At 38.7% G+C, this 19,070-nt stretch overlaps 2 long non-coding RNA genes across 3 annotated transcripts; one reads left to right on the top strand and one right to left on the bottom strand.

The window, feature by feature from the left end:
* Positions 1 to 528: 528 nt before the first annotated feature.
* Positions 529 to 5,789, top strand: LOC134064401 (uncharacterized). The gene is made up of 4 exons (XR_009936295.1): positions 529 to 656; positions 4,536 to 4,619; positions 4,722 to 4,803; positions 5,412 to 5,789. It is a non-coding gene; the product is annotated as an uncharacterized LOC134064401 (long non-coding RNA).
* Positions 5,790 to 9,276: 3,487 nt separating this feature from the next.
* LOC134063854 (uncharacterized) lies at positions 9,277 to 16,026 on the bottom strand. Of its 2 annotated transcripts, XR_009936205.1 has the most exons (5): positions 15,983 to 16,026; positions 14,872 to 15,115; positions 11,996 to 12,075; positions 11,092 to 11,191; positions 9,277 to 10,342 (listed from the first exon to the last, which is right to left on the bottom strand). It is a non-coding gene; the product is annotated as an uncharacterized LOC134063854 (long non-coding RNA). The 2 variants fall into 2 exon arrangements; XR_009936204.1 differs by lacking the exon at positions 15,983 to 16,026 and having other exon boundaries at positions 14,872 to 15,182.
* Between the last annotated feature and the right edge of the window lie 3,044 nt (positions 16,027 to 19,070).

Genomic DNA, 19,070 nt, shown 5'->3' with positions numbered 1-19,070 from the left:
AAATGCATAGAGCGAGAGCAAGCCATGTGGGGTAAACATGTAATAATGTTGTTGTTGTTGTTTTGTTTTTGTTTAAAATAATGTTTTTTTTTTAAAAAAATAGTGCATTTCTTCAGCGTACTACGTAGTACAATGCATCTTTTAATGTTCAAAGTAGCCTACTGTATTATTTTCCTGCATAAGAACTACAAATAGCCTAGGCTACTCCAGTATTTGAATAAATGCCCACTGCAGTTTTACCCTTGTCTCACCTATATATGTCTATGAATTGCAGTAGTGATAAAAAATGAAAAAGGAAAGGAAGGTGTCCTGATGTGTTGTTTAGGGATGATGGTCCTGCAATGTTTCTATACGTATCTTGATGTCTTTTTTTTGTTTTCATTTCATCATGTTTTCACAGATCCTTGCTCCTGATATCCTGATGTGTGGGTTTCATTAATGTGGCCTTTATGACTCCAACAGAACACTCACAGAAAGGAGAGCAGTGTCATACTACAAGATAGCCAGCAACCCTTGTTTGGCTACTCATTTGTCTACTTCCTGAAGAGGAGCATGCTAGCCTTGACACCTCAGTCCTTTCTTCCATTAACAGCTGTGTTATGGAGCGCATCCTCACATCATGGTCTACTGCAGCAGGTGGATACAGAAGACAATTGGTAGGTATTTTGCATCACTTTTACCTAATTTTTACATAACTTTTACTGTGGTTTTGCTATGGTACATATGGTTGATTAGTATGCTAAATATAGGCCCATATTGTAGATTGAGAAACAGTCGATACATTTTGGCCTAAAGTATTAAGGGACAGCTGAATTGACTACCTATACCATATATTTTCTGAAAGTCTATGGCTTCTAGATGTCAATTCACATGAATTAAGGTATGTCCCACCAGCCAACTGACTTTGATCATAAAGCGTACACAGGCCCATATTGTACGTCGGGAAACCATCTGTACAACTGATACATTTTGGCCTATACTATAAAGGGTCAGCTGAATTGACCACCTATACCATATATTTTCTGAAAGCCTATAGCCTCTAAACGTCAATTCATATGAATTACGGCATGTCCCACCTGAGCCATATATTTTCTGTGAATTTGCTTTGCCTTTCAGTTTCAGCAAATATACAAAATAGAACCATGTATAGATTTATGTTGTCCAAAGGTTGCAGGAAGGTGGAATATGTTCTAATATATGTTAAATCACATCTATAACTGACAAGCTTTCAGAAAATATATGGTTTGGTTAGGTGAAATTGCTCTGCCTTTGAGTTGGACCTCAAATCGTATCGTGTGTACCTCGTTCGTCAATATGCAGAATAGAGTCATGTATACATTTATGTTGTCCAAAGGTTGCAGGAAGGTGGAATATGTTCTAATATATGTTAAATCACATCTATAACTGACAAGCTTTCAGAAAATATATGGTTTGGTTAGGTGAAATTGCTCTGCCTTTGAGTTGGACCTCAAATCGTATCATGTGTGTACCTCGTTCGCCAATATGCAGAATAGAGTCATGTATAGATTTATGTTGTCCAAAGGTTGCAGGAAGGTGGGATATGTTCTAATGTATGTTAAATCACATCTATAACTGACAAGCTTTCAGAAAATATATGGTTTGGTTAGGTGAAATTGCTCTGCCTTTGAGTTGGACCTCAAATCGTATCATATGTGTACCACGTTCGCCAATATGCAGAATAGAATGATGTATAGATTTATGTTGTCCAAAGGTTGCAGGAAGGTGGGATATGTTCTAATGTATGTTAAATCACATCTACAACTGACAAGCTTTCAGAAAATATATGGCTTGGTTAGGTGAAATTGCTCTGCCTTTGAGTTGGACCTCAAATCGTATCGTGTGTACCTCGTTCGTCAATATGCAGAATAGAGTCATGTATACATTTATGTTGTCCAAAGGTTGCAGGAAGGTGGAATATGTTCTAATATATGTTAAATCACATCTATAACTGACAAGCTTTCAGAAAATATATGGTTTGGTTAGGTGAAATTGCTCTGCCTTTGAGTTGGACCTCAAATCGTATCATGTGTGTACCTCGTTCGTCAATATGCAGAATAGAGTCATGTATACATTTATGTTGTCCAAAGGTTGCAGGAAGGTGGGATATGTTCTAATGTATGTTAAATCACATCTATAACTGACAAGCTTTCAGAAAATATATGGTTTGGTTAAGTGAAATTGCTCTGCCTTTGAGTTGGACCTCAAATCGTATCATGTGTGTACCTCGTTCGTCAATATGCAGAATAGAGTCATGTATAGATTTATGTTGTCCAAAGGTTGCAGGAAGGTGGGATATGTTCTAATGTATGTTAAATCACATCTATAACTGACAAGCTTTCAGAAAATATATGGTTTGGTTAGGTGAAATTGCTCTGCCTTTGAGTTGGACCTCAAATCGTATCATGTGTGTACCTCATTCGCCAATATGCAGAATAGAGTCATGTATAGATTTATGTTGTCCAAAGGTTGCAGGAAGGTGGGATATGTTCTAATGTATGTTAAATCACATCTATAACTGACAAGCTTTCAGAAAATATATGGTTTGGTTAGGTGAAATTGCTCTGCCTTTGAGTTGGACCTCAAATCGTATCATATGTGTACCTCGTTCGCCAATATGCAGAATAGAGTCATGTATAGATTTATGTTGTCCAAAGGTTGCAGGAAGGTGGGATATGTTCTAATGTATGTTAAATCACATCTATAACTGACAAGCTTTCAGAAAATATATGGTTTGGTTAGGTGAAATTGCTCTGCCTTTGAGTTGGACCTCAAATCGTATCATATGTGTACCTCGTTCGCCAATATGCAGAATAGAATGATGTATAGATTTATGTTGTCCAAAGGTTGCAGGAAGGTGGGATATGTTCTAATGTATGTTAAATCACATCTACAACTGACAAGCTTTCAGAAAATATATGGCTTGGTTAGGTGAAATTGCTCTGCCTTTGAGTTGGACCTCAAATCGTATCGTGTGTACCTCGTTCGTCAATATGCAGAATAGAGTCATGTATACATTTATGTTGTCCAAAGGTTGCAGGAAGGTGGAATATGTTCTAATATATGTTAAATCACATCTATAACTGACAAGCTTTCAGAAAATATATGGTTTGGTTAGGTGAAATTGCTCTGCCTTTGAGTTGGACCTCAAATCGTATCATGTGTGTACCTCGTTCGCCAATATGCAGAATAGAGTCATGTATAGATTTATGTTGTCCAAAGGTTGCAGGAAGGTGGGATATGTTCTAATGTATGTTAAATCACATCTATAACTGACAAGCTTTCAGAAAATATATGGTTTGGTTAGGTGAAATTGCTCTGCCTTTGAGTTGGACCTCAAATCGTATCATATGTGTACCTCGTTCGCCAATATGCAGAATAGAGTCATGTATAGATTTATGTTGTCCAAAGGTTGCAGGAAGGTGGGATATGTTCTAATGTATGTTAAATCACATCTATAACTGACAAGCTTTCAGAAAATATATGGTTTGGTTAGGTGAAATTGCTCTGCCTTTGAGTTGGACCTCAAATCGTATCATATGTGTGCCTCGTTCGCCAATATGCAGAATAGAATGATGTATAGATTTATGTTGTCCAAAGGTTGCAGGAAGGTGGGATATGTTCTAATGTATGTTAAATCATATCTACAACTGACAAGCTTTCAGAAAATATATGGTTTGGTTTGGTGAAATTGCTCTGCCTTTGAGTTGGACCTCAAATCGTATCATATGTGTACCTCGTTCGCCAATATGCAGAATAGAATGATGTATAGATTTATGTTGTCCAAAGGTTGCAGGAAGGTGGGATATGTTCTAATGTATGTTAAATCACATCTATAACTGACAAGCTTTCAGAAAATATATGGTTTGGTTAGGTGAAATTGCTCTGCCTTTGAGTTGGACCTCAAATCGTATCATATGTGTGCCTCGTTCGCCAATATGCAGAATAGAATGATGTATAGATTTATGTTGTCCAAAGGTTGCAGGAAGGTGGGATATGTTCTAATGTATGTTAAATCACATCTATAACTGACAAGCTTTCAGAAAATATATGGTTTGGTTAGGTGAAATTGCTCTGCCTTTGAGTTGGACCTCAAATCGTATCATATGTGTGCCTCGTTCGCCAATATGCAGAATAGAATGATGTATAGATTTATGTTGTCCAAAGGTTGCAGGAAGGTGGGATATGTTCTAATGTATGTTAAATCATATCTACAACTGACAAGCTTTCAGAAAATATATGGTTTGGTTAGGTGAAATTGCTCTGCCTTTGAGTTGGACCTCAAATCGTATCATATGTGTACCTCGTTCGCCAATATGCAGAATAGAATGATGTATAGATTTATGTTGTCCAAAGGTTGCAGGAAGGTGGGATATGTTCTAATGTATGTTAAATCACATCTATAACTGACAAGCTTTCAGAAAACAGTTATTTTATTATGGTCCTGAGTTATGATAGAAATTATATTGACACAAACAGAATTGGTAATGGAATTTTTCCTGTTACCATTTATTTAGGTCCAAACCATCTTGAGGCCTTTTGGACAGAGGAGAGGATGACCGAGCTGGTTAACCTCTACATAAATAGACACATGTCAAGTGGTATGTATGTCTTTAGATGTAAAGAAATTAAATGTAAAGAAATGATGCAGACTACTGTGTCTAATTACACTTTAACACCTTTCTACCTCAACACTAATTCAGGGTTTATCAAGGCCCAAATATGCTGAGGAATACAGGCTGCCTGGGTGGCCTAAGGAGTTGCCTTTCACTTCAGTCAGTGACGGTATGTTAATATAGAATAACCAACTATTACTGTTACAACTGCATGCACACAACTGTTACATCATGATTTGGCTTCTCATAAGAGAATGATCAAAAACAATAATGATTGCATAGCCTATCCTACCAGTACAGAAGTTGGCCATGTCTGTCCTGCTATTAACCTATGCACACCTTTGCTTTTTTTATTTTGACAATTGCATTCATGTTGGACAAATAACTCATTATTCATAGGTTCAGTAAGTGTATGTAATATTTTGTCTGGTGAGTGTAACTTTGTTCCTCACTCTTTTGTGATTTTGATACACTTCCATAGTCTGGTTTTCACCATACTAAACTCAATCTTTTAAGATTGAACATTAGTCTGGCGAGGCTGCGCTTTGTTTCTACTGCACTTCGCGTCGCTTAAGTTTCATTTTCGGCGCGTCACCGGCCAATAGCGTGCCAGGACTAGAGTATGGCCGTTTCTGATAGGAGCCAAAGATTCTGGCAGTAAACAGCGAAAATAGATCTGCTGGTATCCAGCCTGAGCTGCCGGGCGAAATTCAAATTCCCCGGAAGTTCAGACAGGATTCACCTAACACTTTCATGCATTGTTTGCCATTTATAAAGGAAAAGGTCAAGGACGTAAGGCTTTTACAGCTGAAAAGCTGATACAGCTTGTGCAGTCCTACAATGCACATGTCAATGATCAGCTGTTTGTTGAGGCAGCAGCAGCAGGAGCAGCACCAACAACAGAAGCAGCAGCAGCAGCAGCAGGAGCAGCACCACCAGCACTATAAACGCCATCAGCAGCAGCGGCAGATTATAAAGAAGGATAACAATGAATACATGAAATCAGAGTGGGAAGTTGTGCTTTTATGTTTCATATACTGTATATATATGCACCTTACTTGAGTGTCTCTACAATTTAATTATACTGCAATGCAATTAAAATAAAGGCATTCATTTAATTAATTTGTCATTTCAGTTTGTATTATTACATTCATTTCGCCTGGGTGCCAGCCAAACTTAGCCCTTCCCACAACATTTCAGGTCGGGAAGTACGGTCTGGAATTGCGCCGTCAATTATGCTCGATCCAGAGCTGTTCGGACCAATGTGTACATGTTGTAAAAGACACAAGTTCATCTGAATGCTATAGGCTATGTCTTAGTAAACATACATGTGTTAAGTTCATGATTTGCATAGACAGGCAGGCCTTGATTGCACCTTAGGGTTATACCAGTTATGTTCATATAGACTGCACTCTGGCTATCGTCAGACAGTTTTGCATTCGACAAGTTTATGAATCGAACCAACCACCTCATAACACCCATTTTGTGCCTTTCTCATATTTACATGTTTTGTGATAAATAAACATGATTTGCAGGTCAGTTTTGACCTACGTGACAGCCTTGAAAAGTACCATCTAGACAGCTATTCAGTTGAGTTTTCAGACAGTTTTTCATGCACACAAGTTGATGAACCATCTTCAGAAACTGATGTTTAGAGGGCATATTTTTGACATAGGTTGATAAATAAAAGTTTTGTAATCATACTCAAACCATTAAAACATCCATATTTTGACTGTTTATGATACACAGAGGTGTGCTGTACTGAAATAAACCCAATTTCACTGATCTTACACACTGGGGGAATTCTGATCCACAACACATCCTCAGAAACTGATGTTTAGAGGGCATATTTTTGACATACGTTGATAAATAAAAGTTCTTAAATCATACCCAAACCATTAAAACATCCATATTTTCACTGTTTATGATACACAGAGGTATGCTGTACTGAAATAAACCCAATTTCACTGATCTTATGTGCAGTGGGAATTTTGATCCACAAGACATCTTCAGAAACTGATGTTCAGAGAGCATATTTTTCACATAAGTCGATACACAAAAGTTCTTAAATCATACCCAAACCATTAAAACATTCATATTTTGACTGTTTATGATACACAGAGGTATGCTGTACTGAAATAAACCCAATTTCACTGATCTTATGTGCAGTGGGAATTTTGATCCACAAGACATCTTCAGAAACTGATGTTCAGAGAGCATATTTTTCACATAAGTCGATACACAAAAGTTCTTAAATCATACCCAAACCATTAAAACATTCATATTTTGACTGTTTATGATACACAGAGGTATGCTGTACTGAAATAAACCCAATTTCACTGATCTTATGTGCAGTGGGAATTTTGATCCACAAGACATCTTCAGAAACTGATGTTCAGAGAGCATATTTTTCACATAAGTCGATACACAAAAGTTCTTAAATCATACCCAAACCATTAAAACATCCATATTTTGACTGTTTATGATACACAGAGGTATGCTGAACTGAAATAAACCCAATTTCACTGATCTTATGTGCAGTGGGAATTTTGATCCACAAGACATCTTCAGAAACTGATGTTCAGAGAGCATATTTTTCACATAAGTCGATACACAAAAGTTCTTAAATCATACCCAAACCATTAAAACATCCATATTTTGATTGATTATGATACACAGAGGTGTGCTGTACTGAAATAAACCCAATTTCACAGATCTTATGCGCAGTGGGAATTTTGATCCAGAAGACATCTTCAGAAACTGATGTTCAGAGAGCATATTTTTCACATAAGTCGATACACAAAAGTTCTTAAATCATACCCAAACCATTAAAACATCCATATTTTGATTGATTATGATACACAGAGGTGTGCTGTACTGATATAAACCCAATTTCACTGATCTTATATGCTGTGGGAATTTTGATCCACAAGACAGCTATAGAAATTGACGTTAGAGAGCATATTTTTCACATAAGTTGATACACAAAAGTTCTTAAATCATACCCAAACCATTAAAACATCCATATTTTGATTGATTATGATACACAGAGGTATGCTGTGCTGAAATAAACCCAATTTCACTGACCTTACCTGCCTTGGCAAGTTTGATGCTCTGGACATACTCAGAAACTACAATTCAGACACCCATATTGGCCAGATAGGCCTAAGTAAGTGTCACACTCATTGTTTCATGAAATGTTGACATGTGGCACATATTTTGATTCAGGGAGTGATAACAAACTTGTTAGTCAAATTTGAGACCTCCAGCTGCTTGTGTGTTGACAGGAGGCGGAGCCAAAGATTGGAAAATCTAGATTTCTAGGGGGCGCTATAGAGTCTGTGAATATGTGAGGTGTGGTTTTACTTCACTCATATATTTTATGTCATACATAGATGTCACATGCCAAATTTAGTCTGTCTATGAGGTATGTAAGTTAGAAATTCTAACCCTAGGTGTAGATGGTCATAATTTGCATAGGTCAGACAGGCCTTGATAGGATTACACCATTAACTCAAGATAGTGCCAGCATATGGCACATATTTTGGTACAGGGGATGATAACAAACTAATTTGTCAAATTTGAGACAGCTAGTGGCTTGTGTGTTGCCAGGAGGCGGAGCCAAATATAGGAAATATTGGATTTCTAGGGGGCGCTATAGAGTCTGTGAATATGTGATATGTGATTTTATTACACACTCATATTTAGTGTCATATACAGATGTCACATGCCAAATTTAATCAGTCTAAGGGGTATACAAGTTACAAATACCAACCCTAGGTTTAGATGTCCTTGATTTGCATAGTTAGACAGGCCTTGATAAGGTTACACCAGTTATAATCAACTAGAATGATACTTCTGAGGAAATGCAAGAGTGGGCTTCATCAGGTGCAGATCATCAAAAGGGTCGCAACAGTACCTTATTTTTGAAAATCAGGCACACAGATCAAAAGTTATCCGCATTAACGCAACATCCAATAGGCCAAAACGCATAAATAAAGTGGTTCCTATGGTGGTTGCTAGGTAATCATGTTGGTTACTTTAGTGGTTGCTAGGTTGACATTGTAGAGCTGGTTGCTAGGTTGTTGCTAGAGTAGTTAAGATGGTTGCTAGGACGTTGCTAGGGTCATTGAGACGATTGCTAGGGCGTTGCTATGCTACGTATGGTGGTTGCTGTGCAAAATAATGCGGTTGCTATGCTGGTTCCTGCTATGGTGGTAATCATGTTGGCTGCTATGCTGGTTGCTACATAGACGTTGTAAAGGTGGTTGCTAGGTTGTTGCTAGGGTAATAGGGATGGTTGCCAGGGGGCGTCACTATAACACTATGCTTTGCCATGCTGTGGGCTTGCTGTATAAGGGGGTAAAAACAAAATAGTTTGTCACATTTGAGGCCTAGCTGCTTCTGTGTTTCCAGGAGGCGGAGCTAAAGATGGAAAAAATGGATTTGAAGGGGGTACTAGATTCTGTGAATATGTGAGGGTTGATTCCATTCCACACACATATTTTGTTATCCAAGGATGTTACATGCCAAATTTAATCAGTCTACAACACTATACTTAGAAATGCCAACCCAATGTGTACATGTCCATGAGTTGCAAATGATGCCAAAATTATGTAAAAAAACTTAAAAACAACACAAGTCGGTAACAAGTATTTTTATTTCTGTAGACATCACAAAATATGGCAATACAAAATTGAGCCTTCTGTCAAGGATTCAAGGAATTGTCAGATACAAAGATACCATTGTAAAATACATAGAGAACTGGCATTCAGCTTCTCAACTTGCCTCTGCAGAGGTGTACAGGATAAAGAAAGAAGGATTTAGAAATACATGTAATTTAACGATAGGGAAGGGGGTCATTCTGTTTCAAGTCAGATAAAATCCAGGAAAACAGTTGCTGCACCCTCTCAGATTTTGCTCTTGACTACCTTTAAGTCCCAAAACCAAGACCTGTAAAATATTTTTGCTCAATTTTATAATTCCATACACCTTTTCACCCTTGATTTTGTATCATTTTCACTCTCAGAAATTCCTTATCTTGGAGGCCATCTTTAGGCATTGATATATTTAAAAAATATTGTTCCTAGCTTGTCCAAACTTGGTGGAAGATGGAAGGCAGACATGTTCTCAGTATGACTGGACCATTGTTTGTAGTGCATACCCATTCAATTTATATGAGGCCCTAGATAAGGAACAAGGTGCAAAACTGGTGATACTATGGGCCTTGTAAACTTTTTTGTGTCAACATTATGGACAGCTAAAATATTGGCACAACATTAATAACCCATAGTATGTAAATGTGTACAAAAAGAAGTTCATGTCACTGGTTTTCGCACTTAACCCCAAATCAAAACAAAAACAAAACAAGAACAAAACCTGAGACAGTGCAGCAACAATCTTTTCAGGTGGTAAACAGAGCAGTGTGTGTAAGTGCAGTATGGCAAGTCTATATAATGTAGTTTAAAGAGTTATGTGTGATCGGGATGCAGATGGCTTCAGGAAAGAAACTCCTTCTCAGTCTGTTCTAGCCATGTGGGAACAGAGACGTCTGCTTGACCTCAGTGGTTTAAACAGTCCATGGTCAGGGTGTGAAATGTCTTTTGAAATATTTTGGGCCCTTGTACTCTTCTGGTATAGATGTCCTGCAGGGTAGGGAGAGGTGCTCTGATGGTACCTTTTGGCAGTAAATGTCAAGTGTCAAGTGTCTGTAAAAGAGAAAGAAAGCATATATTACAATTGACCCTGTCCATGAATATAATCAATGCAAACTACTCAGTTTTGTGTCACAAATAAATGCAAACCCACACTAGAAGCCTACAAGTCAGGTGCAATAGTTAAGCAGGGTTCAGACCAAAGATTCGCGACGAGCCGAGCCGTGAAGTTCTAAAACCTTGCAACTGCGACTAAACATGTTGAATGCTTTGAGACGGCTTGCAACAGCTTGCAACTCCATGCAACCTCTAATTCATACCGCTGCAACTCTTCTTTGGTGTGAATTGGGCTTTAGAAGTAATGCAGATGTGTACAACATATACACCACCATTCACCAGTCCGGTGTTTTTTTTAATATAAAGATGTAGTCTGGTTTTTACCATACTAAGCTCTATCTTTTAAGATTGAACATTAGTCTGGGGAGGCTGCGCTTTCTTTCTACTGCACAAGAGGCGTGATCAATGGGCATTGTTCAAATGACTCACACAATTGCCACAAGCGGGCTAGTTGGTGAATTAAACTGTTCCAGAGCAAGTTTTTGTTCTGTTTTCAAAGAAACTTGCTTTTAAAATCTTCTAATAAAGAGGACTATTTTAAGTAACTGTAATAATCATGATTACTTCCTGGAGTAATGCATTAAATAACACATATATGACAAACAAATTAGAGCATGCTCAATAACATACCCTACAGCCTTCACTATGCAACAAAAAAATTACATTCAAAACACACAAACACTTACACCAGGCTGAGGGCAGTAGCCACGGCTACCAGACATCATCAAGTAGCAGGTAGTGCAATCAGTACAGACCGACTTCACCCTGGACAGTTGATGGAGCCCACTACATAAACACATGAAAGGAGGGGATAAACTAAACAGCTACAGACACAAATACATGCACACATAATATAATGCTATAAGCGCTTCTACGTGTATGAGTCTATGTATGTGTGTCTCTACCAGTGGGGTATACTACGAATCTCGCTGAACATAACCTGGATCGACAAATACAAAAGTCGCAATCAGAGATGAGTGATATCACAAAGCTCACTGACGGGTTGAATTTGTCAAACCAGGTTGTCCGCACCAGTTGTCCATTGTCCGGGGCATTTAGCGACAGTTCAATCACCTTTACGACATGGAGAATCCGCGAGCGAGAGCTGTATATTTTGCCCATTTCGAACAAGTTGTGATAATGAACTCCTATGAGGAGTAAAACAGTCAGATCACAGTGCGGGGAAATACCACTGTGATAAATAATGGGGACAATGTGCAATAAGGAGATCAGGTGCAATGCTATTTGTTGGATGTCTTGTATGTGTTACTCTTTGTCATGTCTGTTTTAAATACTTGTCATGTCTGTTCTTTTTTAAAAAATACTTGACTTGTAGGGCCTGCACAAGAATTCCAATGTGTTATGCACAAATGGCCAATAAAGTACTTTGACTTTGAAATAAGAATGGGGAACAGTGCTGTCAAAAAATAGCCCATGCGGTGAATGTGTGCTAAGTGTAAATATTTTGCATAATTGTATAAAACCTATGACCAGGTTTAGTTGTGAGCATAAGATACCATGGTGATATCGCGACGCTAAAACAGAGCCACTTTCGTGTCACAGCATATCCTGGCTTTGAGCGCAACATACCTCGTTAACCTCGCTAATAAGTGAGTGAACTTGGAACTTCTTCCGTATGAATCAGGGCAGCAGTCCTCACAGCACACTGCCTGCAAACAGAGGGAAACAAAACACACAGAACATGAAAAGACCATCACTGAAGCACTACTACAGCAACGATCACACAACAACAACAACGATCACACATCAACAACGATCACACATCAACAACAATCACACAACGACAACAATCACACAACAACAACAACAACGATCACACAACAACAATCACACAACAACGATCATACAACAACAACAATCACACAACAACAACAACAACAACAACAACAACAAGGATCACACAACAACAAGGATCACACATCAACAACAATCACACAACGACAACAATCACACAACAACAACAACAACGATCACACAACAACAATCACACAACAACGATCATACAACAACAACAATCACACAACAACAACAACAACAACAACAACAAGGATCACACAACAACAAGGATCACACAACAACAACAATCACACAACAACAACAACAACGATCACACAACAACAACGATGACAAACAACTATCACACAACCAAACAACTATCACACAACAACAACAAAACAACAACGATCACACAACAACAATCACACAACAATGATCATACAACAACAACAATGATCATACAACAACAACAATGATCATACAACAACAACAATCACACAACAACAACAACAAGGATCACAAAACAACAACAATGATGACAACTATCACACAACCAAACAACTATCACACAACAACAACAACAACAACAACAACAACAATCACACAACAACACGATCGCACATCAACAACAATGATCACACAACAACAACAACGATCACACAACAATAATCACACAACAACAATCACACAACAACAACGATCACACAACAACAACGATCACACATCAACATCAATCACACAACAATCACACAACAACAACAATCACACAACAACAACAATCACACAACAACAACAACAACGATCACACAACAACAACGATGACAAACAACTATCACACAACCAAACAACTATCACACAACAACAACAAAAACAACAACGATCACACAACAACAATCACACAACAATGATCATACAACAACAACAATCACACAACAACAACAACAAGGATCACACAACAACAACAATGATGACAACTATCACACAACCAAACAACTATCACACAACAACAACAACAACAACAATCACACAACAACACGATCGCACATCAACAACAATGATCACACAACAACAACAACGATCACACAACAACAACAACGATCACACAACAACAACAACAACAACAACAATCACACAATCACACAACAACAACGATCACACAACAACGATAACAAAACAACAATGATCACACAACAACGATCACACAACAACAACGATAACAAAACAACAATGATCACACAACAACGATCACACAACAACAATCACACAGCAACAACGATCATATAACAACAACAATCACACAACAAGAACGATCACACAACACAACAACAACAACGATCACACAACAACAACAATCACAACGATCACACAACAACAACAACAACAATCACACAACAACAACAATCACAACAATCACACAACAACAACAACAACAATCACACAACAACAACAATCACAACGATCACACAACAACAACAACAACGATCACACAAAAACAGTGATCATTCACACAAAGTGAACAACCGCTTTTGATATAGATTATCAATGAAGTTTTACTTTTTTGAATGGGGATCATGACTATTTCTGTAACATAGCAGGAGTAGGTGTGGTAGACCAACAACAACAACGATCACACAACAACGACGATCACACAACAACGATTACACAACAACATCAACAATCACACAACAACAACAACGACGATCACACAACAACAACGACCACACAAAAAGGATCACACAACAACAACAACGATCACACAACAACAACGATCATACATAACATAGCGGGAGTAGGTGTGGCAGACCAACTGAATACCCTGTGACTCAGGAATATATTGGTGTCCAAATTACTATTTTCTTTACTCTTGACAGCTGGCAACAGTGAATGCATATCAGCCTATCAGTTTAAAGGAATAGTTCGGAATTTTGGACATTGGACCTCATTTCCAACTTTACCGAGGTGATATAGGTCGGTGGAGACCGTTTTTATCGCGTTTAACCCCTTCCTTCAGTTGCAGCGTTCCCCTTTGCTAACGCTGGTTCTGAGCTAACACATTTCAACGGTAACATCAGTCTGACATCAACAACAGTCTTACTCACTCCACAGCACACCCGAGACAGGTCAATTAAAACGTCCGACTATCGATATGCATGTCCGTGTTGATAGAATAATTTTAGAAATAAAACTAACCTTGCAACTCAATGATTTATTACATTTTGATGGACTAGTTTCTCAATATCAATCCGCCACTGCAATACAGGGAACAAAGTAGGCTATTGCAATGCGATGCAAGGTTAGTTTTATTTCTAACATTGTTCTATCAACACAGGCATGTGCATCGATAGTCTGACGTTATAATTTATTTGTTTCGGGTGTTCTGTGGAGTGTTTTCAGTGGCAGGCTGGATGTTACCATTGACTTGCGTTATCTCGGCACCAGGTTAGCACGAGATGAACGCTGCAACTCAAGAAAGGGCAGAAATTCACTGAAAATGGTCTTCACCGACCTATGTCACCCCGACTAAGTTGGAAATGAGGTCCTATGTCCAAAATTCCGAACTATTCCTTTAACGTTAGTTTGCACAAAGATTGTAAGGAAACCACAGGCACATGGCAAGTAAAAATATAAAAATATGACAGTAAAAGTAGTGTAAAAGTGATGTAAAATACCTGCCAATTGCCCTTTGTAGGATGCGCTCCATAACACAGCTGTTAATTGAAGCAAGGACTGAGGTGTCGAGGCCAGCATGCTTCAACCTCTTCAGGAAGTAGACAAATGAGTAGCCAAACAAGGACAAACAAGGCCTTGTTTACATGCTGGCGGTCTTGTAGTTTGACACCACTCTCCTTTCTGTGAGTGTTCTGTTGGCGTCACGAAATGCAACCCATACTTCAGGATATCAGGAGCAAGGATCTGTGAAAACATGATGAAATTAAAACAAAAAAGACAAAGATATGTCTATAAAACATTGCAGGACCATCATCCCTAACCAACACATCAGGACACCTGTCTTTCCTTTTTCAGTATCACTACTGCAATTCATAGACATAGTCTAGGTGAGACAAGAGTAAAACTGTTGTGGGTATTCATTCAAATACTAGAATAGGCTACTCAACTCCACAACTTCAAGTTTGCAAACACTGTTTTGGAGAAGTATCTGTAGTTCTTATGCAGGAAAATACAATAGGCTACTTTTGGACATCAAAACTGCATTTTACTACAGCCTACACTGCAGAAATGCTATATTTTGGAGATGGGAATGTTGTTGTAGGCCTACTGCTTTGTTTTTCAGTAAAACGTTAGCCTATTCATGGGTTTCATCAGGTCCCTTTCCACAGGTGTATTAATCAAGCACCATGAAGTCTGCATTGATAATCAAGGTGCTTGATTTTATACACCTGTGGAAAGGGACCTGATGAAACCCATGAATAACAGCATTTTTGATCACATGAATTACCCAGACTAAAGAAACAAATAGCTTATTATGTGAAACAGCCAGCTTAATGTAATGTCAAACACCATGTCAACTAATGGAATGGCATGATTGTATCGCCATCGCACTCATTTCGATCATTTATCCATAACGTGTCGTGAACAATGATTTCTTTGGCTATCACGTATTTGCCCACAAGAAATTGCACTACATTCGCGTGATTCTAGTCGTTTTACAGCATGAACAATGAGCTTTGGTCGGTCTGGACAAGTATGCCTATATTTTGTTCGAAACAACAACAACAACAACATTATTATTTACTAAATGTACATCGTTTAACAACTTACCCCACATGGTTCGTTCTCGCTTCCGCTTCCTGGTAGCGTGCGTCACATGACAGCAATCAGCTGGAGCGAATTGATGACGAATTTGGCCACTTTTCGCACAGACATGTGCAATCGATCAACATGTCATTGTTGGCAGATCAAGATTCGGACAGGCGTAAACCGTCCCAGCATTTTTGTGCTGGGCGTAAATAGACACGCCGTTTCCCTACACATTGAAAGTAAATGGACGCTTAAGAGCGTGACATTATACGCCAAAAGCACTAAATGCGTCAAATAACACGCCAAATTACTTAAGAAACCGGCGTGACATTTTACGCCTTTTGGTGAGATCAGGCTGGAGAATTAAACCACAAACCTTGAATGGGGAGGGCTAGCAAAGGAAGAGCTACGTTGCTGGAGACATTTGAGGACCCTCAAGATGGTGTGAGGGATTGTAAAATACATCAGTGTATCATGAGACTAAATGGATTTGCTTGGCAAGAGTACAGGCTTTCTCTCTTTCATGGGGACTGGATGAATCAAGAATGGATGCCGGGACAACTGCACTAATGTACTACAATAAAAAATTATAGAAAAGGTTGTCCTTTATAAACATATATATTCCTTAAGTGGTTTATAATACAATACCACAGATTCAGAAATCCCTTATTTTACAATGTGTGTAGACAAACCTCTCGATCAATCTCAGAAGACATTCTAATTGTCACGATGAAAGCACAACTAGAATAGTAGCCTACAATCTGGTGACATGGTGGCCATCAAAGCACAATCCCTACTGTATTCTACACCCAAATCAACAGGAAACTGTTTGATTGATCTCGTTGCAAAGGACTTGCAAAACATAAATAATGGACATGAACTGGTTCCATCTGAACACACCTGACTATTTACATATGACTATCTGCTGACACTATGTGAAAAACATTTCAAACATCACAATTGTAATTGAGGCTTTGAAATCTATATTCATTATTGAGGTGGGCTGCTGTTTTGACTTGTATATGGACATTTGCTATTTTTCCAAACAATTGAAATATCTCATCTACCAATGGATACTACTGTACGTTAATAACTCTGGTATTTGAAAGTCACAAGGCTGTGGACAGAGGGCTACAGTCGGTGGGGCTGCAAAAAGATCAGTCTCAGCCATCATAGGGAGCATGCAAATATGGAGACAGAAATGTTTCGTTTATCCTTAAGTGTCAAGAGTTATAAATGGAAGCATCCATAAAAGTATGTGAGCCATGTAGACCTGTGACCTTGTCAGTGACTCTTTCCAAAGTATTTTAAACTTGTTTTCTTTGCTCGCCTTTCAGATCCAAACAAAAGCATTTATAAGTGTGTGTGTGAGCGTGAGTGTTTGTGTGTGTGCGTGTGTGTGTGTGTGTGTGTGTGTGTATGTCTGTGTGTCTGTGTGTCTGTGCGTGCGTGCGTGCGTGTGTGTGTGGTTGAAATGGTGCACATACATGTGCAGAGCATGGCGTGGTGACGTGGATAATCATCATGCAGGGTAGCCTGCGCAGCATGTGGTGAGCCCTGCGGGGAGGTCAAAGGTAGGAAATGTTTGGTCTTATCATACATGTCTTCCCTAATCAGGGTTGTGGAGCACACATGACACAGACCAGCTCTGACACACGCCACAGAAGCTCTGGCATAAATGAAGATTATAGCTTTGGTTACAAGGAGTGTGTGTGTGTGTGTGTGTGTGTGTGTGTGTGTGTGTGTGTGTGTGTGTGTGTGTGTGTGTGTGTGTGTGTGTGTGTGTGTGTGTGCATGTGTGTGTGTGTGTGTGTGTGTGTGTGTGTGTGTGTGTGTGTGCGCGCGCGCATGCGTGCGTGCGTGCATGTGTGTGCATGTGTGCAGATTACATTTTCTTGTGGCTGTACCTCATCTGTTTTCCTACCTACGTTCTCCACACTCATTTTTTTTTTTAACCTTTTGAAGCAATGCTGGAAGCAAAACTGCAATGTGTGTACAGCCAATGTCTAATATTAGGTCATTATAATAACTAGATTCACAAAAATACATGGACAAATCAACAGCTTTTAGAATGTTTTACATGAACACTTGATATTGAAAAAGAGTGAGTATGGGATGTGTTACATCTTGAGGCTGATTGCAATGTTTTTGTCAATATGTATTATGGAGTAGCCGATATGGCCACAGTAATGTTTTCATTCATTTAAGAATGATAATATTCCATAATATACAATGATATCTCGGTGTTGGCTCAATTAAGATTCTGTCTACGTATTTAGAGTCTATTTGCAAAGCTATTAAAATCTCAGAATACTCCTGTTGAAGGAACTGAAGAGGTGCTGAAAATGCTGTCTGATTATAATTGGCAGGCTTATAGAATACTTGTAGAGTGACGTAAGCAAAAACATTGTTATACAGTTGCTTGCATTTAAAGTCCTTACATGTCTCTTCACATGAAATAAAAATGAAATAAAAAATCTAATCAAATCAAGAAAATCATTCTATACTTTTGTCGGCCACTAACCTAAGAAAAAACAAATACACTTGAGAAATAAAATGCCAAAGTTGATCCAGGTCAACAGGCAGAATATGTACTGTGGGTGAATACGTTCTCTTCTAGGCAAGGATGATTCACCATAAACATAACCAGCAACTTTGTACTTCGGAGGACTTTGTGGGCAATTTAGCAGTCAGTTAAATGCACCCCAATTTGTCTCTCAGGGCCTTAAATGACTCCCATTTCCCTCCTCGGAAAACATTGTGCATTAACGGCCACATGAACATATTGTTGGTGAATAACACCTTCACTCCCAGACTCTTGCCTCGCTCAGACAAAGAGATCCAGACAAAAAGTTCTCATACAAAGTTCCCCAGAAAACTTCCCTGTTTGAAGTAAACACTGGTGGGTCCCAGCAGCTAAAGGCATTCAACCAACCTGTTGACTGCGACCAAAGAAGCCATCCAACTGTTATCTCAGGAAATCTCTTTCACTCAAGGAACAGTTGCAGTCAACATTTATCTACCTGGCTTATTCAGTATGTATGGTGTGTGGCTGTCTGGCTTCATAAGGCTAAAAGTGTGTGAATTCTGAGACTGCAAGATTTAAATG

This window comes from Sardina pilchardus, chromosome 18, assembly GCF_963854185.1.
Source record: "Sardina pilchardus chromosome 18, fSarPil1.1, whole genome shotgun sequence".
Lineage (NCBI taxonomy): Eukaryota > Metazoa > Chordata > Actinopteri > Clupeiformes > Clupeidae > Sardina > Sardina pilchardus.
This window is presented reverse-complemented; position numbering and strand designations above follow the sequence as displayed.